The 12,369-nt window shown below is 34.1% G+C and overlaps 1 long non-coding RNA gene across 2 annotated transcripts; it reads right to left on the reverse strand.

Moving 5' to 3' along the window:
* Positions 1-7,323: 7,323 nt before the first annotated feature.
* LOC141482586 (uncharacterized) lies at positions 7,324-7,983 on the reverse strand. Of its 2 annotated transcripts, none has more exons than XR_012465600.1 (3): positions 7,873-7,983; positions 7,712-7,815; positions 7,324-7,401 (listed from the first exon to the last, which is right to left on the reverse strand). It is a non-coding gene; the product is annotated as an uncharacterized lncRNA (long non-coding RNA). The 2 variants fall into 2 exon arrangements; XR_012465601.1 differs by having other exon boundaries at positions 7,712-7,830; positions 7,873-7,971.
* Between the last annotated feature and the right edge of the window lie 4,386 nt (positions 7,984-12,369).

The following is a 12,369-nucleotide window of genomic DNA, read 5'->3' on the forward strand; positions in this document are numbered from 1 at the left end:
TGGGTAAAAAATGAGGCCCAATTAAATCATCCCCAATTACTCCGAGCCACACGTTAAGAAAAAACTGTTCTTGATAGTTAGTTTCGACAATAGCGTGAGGGTTTTCATCAGCCCATATGTGGTGATTATGAAAATTAATAATCTTGTCCCGAGAATTCACAGACATTCGTCTGTGAATTCTATCGTCTTCAAAAAGTCACAATTACTTCTGATCATTTCCAGCATCCAATTGCAAAATTCAAGACGGTTCGGATAGTCTTGCAGTAACAGTGCCTGTACTCGTTGCAGATGGTGAGGGTATAAGACTTGTTCCTTTAAAATTCGAAATACCGTCATATGATCAACATTTAGCTGGAAAACAATCTTTCTAGTACTGGTAGTAGGTTGTTCTTCAATCAAATTAAGTACTGCTTCCTCAAGCTGTGGTGGTCGTACCTCTCGATGGCGACCACAATCCTGCGTTCTTTTGTCGAATGAACTATATTCTCGTAATCGTTGATGAAGTCGAGCAAATATGTGAAGGATGCTGCCGTTGAGGATTCATTTCAGCATATCTTCTAGAGGATTCTAACCCATTCCCCTGCGACAGATCGTAAACGTAATGCATATCAGCCATTTCCTCATTTATGTGTGCCATTTCAATAACAAGTGAATTATTAAAGTAGCAAATTAAGAACAGAACAACAACACACAATTGGTATTAATTCAATTTCGAAAATTCAAATTCAAAATAATTTTTTGCTGCGAACTTGTTCATTTTGGGCAAAAAACCCAGGAGACATTTTTTGTTTAGAATGAAACAGGCTATCGAAAATGAATTTTTAGATGGTAAACAAATTATGAGACAAAAAGTTACATTGGTAATAAATTTTAGGGGTTGCGTTTTCCACCCCTCACAACCATGGGGTAAACCGGATAAATTACTGGTTAAGTGTCTTTTTGGTAGTACAAAACGTCAGCTTAATTTCAGTATTGTAACTTTTTTAGTGCTTGTGAAAAAAATTGTTATACAAATTTTATGTACCCCCTATAAGAGGCTGAATCTTAACAAGGGATGATCCAATGAAATTTATTTATATGAAAGATCCTATCTTTTTTTCAATGAGGAATCACCTCCTCAAATGTTTTACACTTACACCCTGTATATATGAATGAAATTTTCATAGGAATGGATAAATATTCATAGTCCGGTTATTATACAAGATTGAATTAACGAAAATTGCGACAGAGGTAAATTTTTCTGAAGACCTTTATTTCAGCATGAAAAATAAAAATTTGAAAGTCCCAATCTGTCCCATGAGCGTTTCGAAAGTTATTCGGGGTCAAAGGTGGAAATTTCAGGTTTTTTGAGTTTTTTTCGAAAACCGTAAGGTTTATCAAAAAATATTATACAAAATTATACAAAAAAGTTGTTCATGATTTTTTCTGTAAGTATCACCATTCCTGAGATATCGCAATTATTAAAGTCACGTTCTATGTAATATGCACATATTAGCCACATATATACACATTCAGCTACTTAAACAAGTAAAAATGCCTGTTTGAATCTCTTTCATGTATATATATATATTATGTTCAGAAAATATACATTTAAAGGACCGTCAGTCCCTTCGAAAATCCCCTCTACCCGTATGGCCTTGAATATAATATCTGGCTACCTATTCTATTGTCCATGTGGCGTCGTTCATGTGCCTGCTTCTTTAAGTGTTGAACGTTCTGTTCGAATGAATATACATATATATTTATTACAAGCGTCTACTATAAGAGTTTTTAGTGATGAATATTTGAAAAAAATTCAACAATTTTGCTTTATTTGCTCTAAGCTTTTGACTGAAGGTGAAACTGTTGTGGTTAATCGTGGAATGCAAACTTCAATCGATGCAAGTGATGCGAGAAGTGATGAGTTTACTGAATATATAAGAGATCCGTTTCAATCAACGTGGATTGCCGAAAATAATACGCCCGGAAAACTTCAATTGCCGCTGCAAAAAGACAACGTGAGGATGAACAGGCCAGTACTTCAAAAGTAAGTCCACCTCGTACTAGAGCACGAGTAAGTGAATCCAGCTTCAGCAGATGAACAGGCTGAGAAGAAGAAACCGCACAGTCTTCAAAAAAAAATTACAATGTTTCTACACTCAAATTTAGAGAATCTATTTTGAAATTAGCTGAAGATCGTTCTTATGACTTATCAAAAGCTGTCGTTGATCGTAATAATTTTGAACATGATTTAGTTGCTGCTGATGCCAGTATTAGGTCTCAGAAAAGACCTAATACTGGCGGTAGAATTGGGCGTCCACAAAGTGAGGCTTCAAACTCTGCGATGGAGAAAATTTATGAATATTTGGAAAATAGTAACGACTGTCAGTTACGTTAGATGAATTAAAAAATGTTTTTTTATATGTAGCTTTAGATAACCGAATTCTAAAAGTACGATTGAAGTTGAAATATGTTAGTAGAATTTATTACAGAGAAACCCAGGAAATTAACATTTATTTGTTTTGTAGACAATTGTCAAGACATTTTGAGTCAAGCCTGGTCTAATAATAAGAACTTGGCTGAAAAAGAAAAACGGAGGAAAATTTTGAAAGCTGCCGCAGCGATCGTTCGAGAAGATATTCAGTCTTGTGTGTTTGACAATAAATAAGTATTGTGACTGAAAATTACGTAATAACGATTCGTGGAATAGGCCTACTGGGGAAACCATGTTGAAAAAAGGCGCCCAGTACACTACCTCATAGGTGGTGTGGAGACGTGTGCATATTACATAGAACGTGACTTTTACAATTTCGATATCTCAGAAACGGTAATACAAAACGAAAAAATTATGAGGAACATTTTTATAGAGAATTTCGAGACTACAACTTTGGTCTCAGGTATTTTTCTGATAAAACTTACGATTTTCGAGAAAAACTCAAAAAACCTGAAATTTTGACGTTTGACCCCGAATAACTTTTTAAGCACTCATGGGATAGATTGAGACTTTCAAATATTTCTTTTTTTTTTGGTTGAATGAAGGTCTTCACCAAAATTTAGTTCTGTCGCAATTTTCGTTATTTCATTACTGTTTTCACGTAAAAATTGACCGGACTATCAATTATTAAATGACACTTTTCTCTTTGGGCAATATTTGTAATTTTTTCATTTCACTTCATCTAACTTTTGTTTTAATTTTTGTATCATTTTCTCATTTTACATTTCAACCTTCGGGACGGTTGTTGTGGCAAGGATCCATATCTTTATACGCATTTATATTACAAAGTTCATATGAACTTCTAATCATACTAACATACAAACATATATGTCTATCTTCATCCAGGGATACAACTGCATTTTAATTATTCATATATATTTTTCATAGTAACTTCACTAGTGTTAGATAGTTGAAGTTGGTGAATTGTTTAATACCAGTTTTATATTTGTTGAATGAGAGGTTTTCTTTCAAACTGCGATATAGTATATTGTGAAATTCAAACCCGAAATAGCAAATTGTTCGTTGTGTTTTTTGAAAATAGAAATATTACATTTAAATTTTCGGTAGATCTAGTATTTTTATTTTCTCGCTATAGTGAAGATGTTCATTATTATACATGAGACAGTGATAAATATAAATACATCTTCTCTTTTACAACCTGGTTTCTTCATAGAGCTGTTTTTTATTTTTCCTGCAAATCATTGTACCAAAAGTTATTCAGGGTGGTTCGTTTTGAAAGGAATGCACTGTATACAGTGATTTCTTCACTAGTGCAGGAAGCAAAACATGGAAAAAATGCAATGAATCTATTAGGCTGTAGTTTTTCGGAAGTTCAAAAAAATAGAGATTCGTGCCATGTATTAACGACAACTGAGAAAACCAGAAGCAAATAATAATATATTGAGATAAAATTAGGAAATAGAATAGTTGGAGATGGAGAATGTAAAGCAAATATTCTTTGAAACACGAAAATAATGAGAATTATTCCACTATCTTTCAAACTTTCCTGTGTTCAGTATTGTCCTAGTATTCTGATTAATGTAGTCATTGAAAATACAAATTGAACACTCACTGAAACATAATTTACAACTGCAACGAACTCTAAATCATAAACCTGAAAAATTGAGCCATTAAATGTAAGTTGTTGTTGATTATAATGAATTGATAATTAATACTATAACTGTTGCTCACCAGGACTTTTTAGTGGTTTGTTTAGGATTAACGATATCTCTTTACAACGGGTTATTTGTATCAACACCCACAATCGAAAAAAATACTCTACAACTGAATCCGTTCTTGATTTTGTACACGATCATCAATGTTGGAAATGAAGATATAAATTAATATGATATTAACATATTTGGAATGAACCTGGTAATGACTTTGCAGAGGAGAAAGAATATATAAACATCAATATAGAGAAACATGCAATTTTTTCACATGGAGTGTTGAAAGAAAAATTCAACTCATTCAATTATTATATTCCAAGCATGACATGATGGAAAACATTCAGAATTGCACTAATACAGGAAATATTTTCTATTTAAAATGGTAAAAAATATGGAGATGGTGTTGGATGGAAGCTAAATAAGCTCTGAGAGGGATGCAAAAAAAAATGTTGCTCCACTCATGTGTCTGGTTTAATGAAAATGATTTCGGGAACCCTCTCACACTTTCTTATTGAATTATAGCATTGAATCATATCATTGTATTATATTCTTCATCCGTCCCTTTGGATTTTCGAATGCTTTTTATGCTTTATATAATGAAAATGTTTGTTAACATCATAAATAAAATCATAAAGAAATGGTCGTGTAAAAAAACTAATTATAATGTGTGCTCATATAATAACAATTAGAATCAAATGACCTTCATCCTTCTAAATAACATCGTTAGAGATTTTTTTCAACAAACTTACTAAATAAGCATGTGATAAACTAATCACCAATTTTCACATATTCAGAAGAAGCGAATAATTCAGAACTATTTGGCTTTCCCAAAGATTGAGCTTCAAAATTTCCTGTCCAACTTCATAGTTGTGGTTGAACTCTTCCTTCTCTACCAAAAGATGATACATAAATGTGTAACCGGTCTTCATATTCCAGAAACTATTCCTATATTCATTTATTCTTCGCGAAAAAGTTCCCTCCCAGTCACCTTATATACTCTTGATCTGTCCGATCCTGAGGTTTCATCTTTATTGCTTCCACTGAATTCACTTGATTCATTATTCATCCGATTAGCTATTTCCAACTCTGTCCTTTAAAAAAAATAAGCGACGTTATTGGTGGGTCCACCAAAGTATGTTTCATTTTTGTTTTATATAGTGAGACAGACCTAGTAAATGGTTTGTTTTCGCTTTTGTGTTTGACCAAAGATGTTCATTCAATCCCTCCATAAACAGGGCTTGAGAAATCAACCAAATGTTTTAAAACAATTCCTTCTTAGATCTATTGTCAAAATGATTTTCATTAGTTTCGACGATTGATCGCAATATCGTACTCAAAGAGGTTTTTGATCAATATATCAAAAGAAATCAAAAGACAAATATCATTTGACATGTCACTAAACATAAAAAATTGTGTGTATCAGATTCATGGCAGTCATGATTCATGATTAATCACCTCAACAATAATGGATTCTACACAATTTCATATGCGACGTCCTTTTCACCAGGAAAAGAAGTTTATCGGGCTTGAAACCTCTCTAAATTTTCAAAAGCAAACTAAACTTCTCTGAAGGGGTGAAAGACCTTGGTACTATCCTCGACAGGAAACTGATATTGAACTCTCACCTACAGAGTAGAGCAAAAAGAACATATGTGGCTTTTGAGCAATGTCGGAGGACAGTGGGACGCGCATGGGGTCTTTCACCTCGTGTGGTCACCTGGATCTACACTGCAGTGGTAAGACCTATGTTAACGAAGGGAGCCATTGCATGGGGACCGAAAGTTCTACAAGCAACGGCCATCCAAAAATTATACCAGCGACTGGCTCACAACATAGGAGCCATGAGAAGAACACCAACCGCGGCAATGGTATTAATTACTGGTTTGACCCCTCTGGACCTGTACATTAAGGAGGTTGCGTTAATGGCCATGTTACGATTGCGCACGGCTGGCTTATACTTCGAAGTAGAAATGGGTCAATTGAGGCTGATCCTATGGCGACAAGCATTTACTGCTGCAGGCAACCAGTGATGCAATTGAACCCAGGTTTGTGTTCAATAAACCCTACAAAATACGAAAAAAAAAACAGAACACAGTGTCAGATGCTACAAATACTATACGCATATATACACACAGCTCAAAAACCAAAGAAGGCTAAGGATGTGAAGTGTACTCCAGATCACTAAGCTTCAAGACTGAGTAGGGAATGGGCAAAATATCAGCATGATTCAAACAAAACTGGATGGTATTGCAATCGCCACAAAAGGAATAACCAGGAAAGGAATGTATGGCAAAAATATAACAATCTGCACTGATAGCAGACAAGCCCTATCAGCCTCAAACAGACAACATGTTACCTCAGAGCTAGTACTAGAGTGCCACCAAGATTAAGCCAAAGCCTCGGTAGATAATAACATTATCCTAAGGTGGGTTGAAGGGCATGATATTAGTAAAGGTAATCGCATTGCCGACTCTTTAGCCGAGGAAACTGGTGAACTGAGAATTTTAGGACCCAGTGGCACCTACGGCCTGATGATTTCGACAATTACGAAACCAGCCAAACGTCACACCCATGCTCAATCCCTAAAGAGATGGGATGGAATCAAAGGATGCAACTTGCCAGGATCACCCTAGGCGACCCTCGGAAGCTGGCGCCGAAGAAATATCTGGCGATGAACAGAAAAAAATCTACGCTTAACAATAGGATTTCTGACTGGCCACTCTCAACCAAGGAAACACCTACTCAATATGATGGGGCTAGTAGACACACCTCTATGTAGGATGTGTGAACAGGAAGATGAAACTGTCAGGCATGTCCTAGCGAGTGTCCGGAGTTATCATTCATAAGAGAGTGTGTGTCGGCGAGTATTTGTCTACATCTGTCTCTTTTCTGACAAGCAAAATTTATAAATCACTAGATACAAACAAAAAATCGTTATGCATTTTCTTGGATGTTGCAAAGACATTTGACACAGTGTCTCATAATAGGATGTTGGAAACTTTACAGGATTTAGGTTTCAGGGGCAGTGTTTATAATTTGATGGTAAGCTATTTAGCTGGAAGAAAGCAAAAAGTCAAAATAAATGATAAATTAAGTGAAGAAAATTTAATAACATATGGTGTGCCGCAAGGTACGATTCTAGGGCCTACTCTGTTCACCATTTATATTAATCATTTACTTACCTTGAATAATGAAGGTTCCATTATTAGTTTTGCAGATGACACGGCTGTTTTTTATCAGAGTGAGTCATGGGCTGACCTACAACAAAAAATTAATCAAGATTTTATTCACATTATAGACTGGTTTGATTATAATTTATCAACTGTTAATTACTCAAAAACGTGCTTTGTTCCATTTAGTTGTTATGAAAATGGTTTACCAGATTTTAATGTTGTACAGTTACATGTCAACAATAAAATAATAGAAATAAATAGAGTTAGATATATAAAATATTTAGGTATAACAATTGACGATACTATGAAATGGAATATACATATACAAAATGTAATTTAAACATTAAGGCCTATGCTATATAAAATAAAATTTCTGAACCGATACTTAGACTTACCTGTGATAAAGATTGTATATTACTCTCTGGTTGAATCTAGGCTAAATTACGGAATATTGGGATGGGGTGGAGCCGCAAACTGTCATTTGTCCAAACTTGAGACTCTACAAAAAAGATTCCTGAAAATAATATTTAAAAGAGACATGTTGTATCCTACAAACCTTCTTTATCAAGAGGCTAAAATATTTGATATTAGTCAGTTGTACTACATACAGTTAGTGTATTTTCAATATAAACATAAACGTCACGATTATTGTATAGACCACGTACATAACACTAGAAATAAAGTAAAAAAAATAATCAAAACAGAACTGACACTCAAAACAATTGGTCATCGAAGTCATTTGCATTCAGCTAGTCGAGCCTATAATATACTTTCGGAGTCCATTCGACAGGCAGAACATTTAAAAAAATTAAAAAAATTAATTAAAAAATTCGTTTTGGACGAACGACATCAAATTAATTTGTTACTAAGAGCCTGACGTCCTAGTAACATAGTATGTTGTTCTTTTTTTGTATTGGCAAATCCTATTGTTTGCAATGGTTTGTAGTTCTTTTTGTTTATTATTATTTTTATTAACTACTACATACAAAAGTTTTATTTACTGTCTAGATTATTTCTTCTGTATTTCTTTCTTGTTTGTTGCTATAGTTTATTTCATAAAATACGTATATTTTTTTATCGAAAATTTTGGCAGTTTCATCGCATACAAGCTCTGCTTTCGCGATGTTCTGTGTTGGTGTTTATTTGTATTTATTTGTATATTATATATAATATAATCGATGTAAATTAGCATGTGAACAATTGACAAATAAACATATTATTATTATTATTATTATTATTATTATCTGTCGATATAAAGGAGATGTCTCCCAGTGACCTGTCCATCTTCCTGGAAAGGACAGGATGGACGATGACCAAGGAGGACAACTCCTTGGAAGGATGTACAATGGGTCACATGTGGCCTAAGTGCTGTGGGCCTACACTTAGCCTCCCTACTCTACAAATTCATGGCAGTCGATGATATCCTTCAGTATTTTAATGCAACTTCACGTAAAAATTGTTTTTTTATGAAATTCATGTTTTTTCAAATGATAATTTTATTATAGAGATCCAGTTCAGAAACAACACAATTATACGCGCCAGATAAATATTGAATAATGTGGAGCGTTACATAAACAGTCAACTGTGGACGTGTTCGTCAACTAATAACATCAATTATTGAGTCGCAAATTGCCTATGATCGTAATGACTTGTTTTTATGTATTTTCTCATAGATTCAATTTGTGGGAAACATGTAAAATAGTGTTATACCTTCGTTAGTGCATTTCAAGTGTTTTCTCATTATCATACTGGGACATTCTTCGGGAGAAACTGTTAAAATAAAATATTCCGTGGCCTCGATCCAATCACTCAATATCAAATGATCTGGAAATAGCAATCTTGAAAATAACCTAAAATTTCGAAGATTTGTGAAGATTTGAGCCAAAAAGGACAACAAAAATAATTCAAAATTCCTAGGGATATCTGTTGATGACAAACTGAAATTTTATCTGCATATTGGAGCATTGACAAAAAAATTAGCGGCGGGATGCTATGCACTTAGGGTTGTCACAAATGAACTGAGTACATCTACAGCGAAGATGCTGTACTACTCTATGATTGAGGCTCATTTGAGATATGGAATTGCGTTTTGAGGATTTTGTAGCCAACAATTAATACAATCAGTGATTGTCTTACAAAACAGGGCGGTTAGATACCTATGCAAAGCTAGAATGCGTGAACCCTGTAGGCCATTATTTATCAGCAAGGGCATTTCAACCCTCACCTGCAATTTCATTCTGGAGTCTGTATGTCTAATACACAAAAACCTTGATACACTTGATACTCCAAAACCAAGCAGTCAAATGAAATATGTTACAGACAAATATCGGAAAATAAAATATCTTTCTCTATTCCGAAATCTACTTTGACAAAGGACTCTCTGATGAAAGCAAAAAAAATATATGATTACGTACCTTCCAAAATCAGAAAGGGGAAAAATTATTACAAATTCAGAAAAATAATGAAAGAAACTTCTCAAAAAAGTATTATATACTCTCGAGGAATTTTACAGAAAAACTCTGCTGTGATTTTATTTTAGATATGATTTTATTCTCAGTATGTATTATTTATATTTTATTTGCTTTTTTAGTTGATTTTTATGTGATTTTTTTTATATACCCACTCATTTTATCTATATTTGACATATGTTTATTTTTCAACTGATTAGTAGCTATATGGTTTTTTTACTTTCGTAAATATTTTGTATATTTAAAAAAGCAATCTTTAACAATTTTTTTTAACATGCTTTGTCAATAAGAACTTGATTTCTTGGACAATAAAGTGTATAATTCTCTCTCTATCTCTCTCTAATTGAATATGCCTAAAACAACTGTTTTATATTGAAAAACTTGTGTTGTGCTTGCCTCAAATTCCAAGTGAACCATGCACCAGGGGTTGCATTCACCCTGGGGTTGAATTTCCCCTTCTTGTGGGTAGAAAACGTTCATTGATAATAAAGTTCCGGAATAGATGAATTGATTGATTCTGAGGAGATTTTATTTTAAGTTGTTTCCGAAAGTCGACTTTTTGATTAATAAAACATAAGAATAGTATGTTGATGATGTCTGTCTACAGATTCAATACAAATGGTATATGAGCTTGTTGATCGTCTAAAGCAGGGGTCTCCAAACTACGGCCCGCGGGCCAAATCCGGCCCGCCAGTGTCATCAATCCGGCCCGCGACAGCCAATGATTTACTGTCATCAATCTGGTCCGCGACAGCCAATGATTAACTAATTGTTGTTACTATTGCTGTGATAAGTTGAAGAAGAAAACACAGAATGATAATTACTTGGTTTTATTTACTTGCAAGGTAAAACTTAACGACAGAAAAGATGACAAAGAAAACTTTACTTAAGAATCCAAGTTTAACCATATTGATAACTAACAAATAATTGAAATGAATCACAGTAAAACAAAAACACTAATGTGATTTATGTAATTGATTTTCCACCAACAATACTTTGTAGTTGTGGATCAATTTTACTTGTACCAATTATCAAAAAAAAATAAGATGCTCATCGGTTAATTAAGATCTGTGAACATTCTTTATCTTCTTCATCTTGGAAAACGTTTTCTCATGCGAGTAAGTTGTACCAAAAACAGAAAACAACCCACGAGCAAATTTATGCAAATTATCAAATTGTTCCAGTGGAAGACTCTTATGAAATTCCAACAAAGATGAATTTTCATATTTGTTCTTAAGCATATCACTGCATCGTAAATCAATAATTTCCATTTGGACTTCCGGAGCCAGGGTTTCAATGTCAGAATCGAAAGGATTTTGAAAAAGCTTAATATCATTCGCAATGACATCAAAATCTGAAAAACGACTATCAAAATTTATCTTCAAAGCACTCAAAGTTTCGATTGCAAATTTGACGGGAAATTCAGTCTCTGTTGTGTGGCTGAATATTTCACATGTTTCAAAATGTGTGAAACATTTTTTACGTAATTGCGATTGAAATAGTATTATTTTCTGCCTGAAGGATTTAATATTGGTGTATAAATCAGGGAGAAGCTGATTTTCTCCTTGCAATCTCAAATTCAGTTCGTTCATATGATTTGTCAAATCGACATATAAGGCTAACTTCCACATCCATCCAGTATTTTTTAAATCGGCAAAAGGGCGCTGCTTCTCATTTAAAAAAATTTCGATCTCTGTTGGAAGTTCAAAAAAGCTTTCAAAAGGACTTTTCCGCAACTAAGCCAGCGTACGGCAGTATGATATTGTAAATCATTTTCTTCAATCTGTTGAATGAATTCGCGGAATTGTCGGTGATTCAGCCCAGTGGATCTGATGAAGTTAACAACTGATATAACTGGTTTTAGAACTTCAGACATATCCAAACATTTTCCGCACAAAGACTGTTGATGAATGATACAATGTAAGACTAATGGTGTTGAACCACCATCATTTTCTACAGCCTTTGACACAAGTGCAACCACTCCTTTATTTTTACCATACATATTTTAGCCTTCATCAGTTGTTATAGATTTCAAATTTCTCCATCGAAGGTTCTTTTTATTGATGGCATTTTCAACTCCCTTAAAAATATCTGCCCCAGATGTCGTGCCGTGAATACTATCAATATCAGGAAGTTCTTCATACACTTCATAGCTTTTATCTATTCCGCGAATAAAAATCAACACCTGAGCAGTATCTGACACATCCGTTGACCCATCCAATGCTAGAGAAAACCACTCATGATGTCCATTTTTGTCAGACAGTTGAGATTATATATTTTCTGCGATGTCTTGCACCCTCCGAGCCACGGTGTTTGCTGACAAACTGACACTTTTAAATAAATTTACCTTTTCGGGGCATATTTCTTTGGCTACTGCAATCAAGCATTCTTTTATCATTTCCCTATCGGTGAATGGTTTGCCACGTTTTTCGATTTCAATAGCCACACGAAAGCTGGCGCGAGTTGCAGACTCTTGTTCAGTATTCGCTTTGGTAAACAAAGATTGCTGTGATTTGAGTCCGTGTTTCAAAACTTCAAATTTTTTCCTTCCACAAACTTCCTGTATACTTGGAGTACCTTTGAAG

The sequence above is a fragment of the Leptinotarsa decemlineata genome, unplaced genomic scaffold (genome assembly GCF_025532065.1).
Source record: "Leptinotarsa decemlineata unplaced genomic scaffold, Ldec_3_MD MMD2_tig00001393_RagTag_RagTag, whole genome shotgun sequence".
In the NCBI taxonomy this organism is placed as follows: domain Eukaryota; kingdom Metazoa; phylum Arthropoda; class Insecta; order Coleoptera; family Chrysomelidae; genus Leptinotarsa; species Leptinotarsa decemlineata.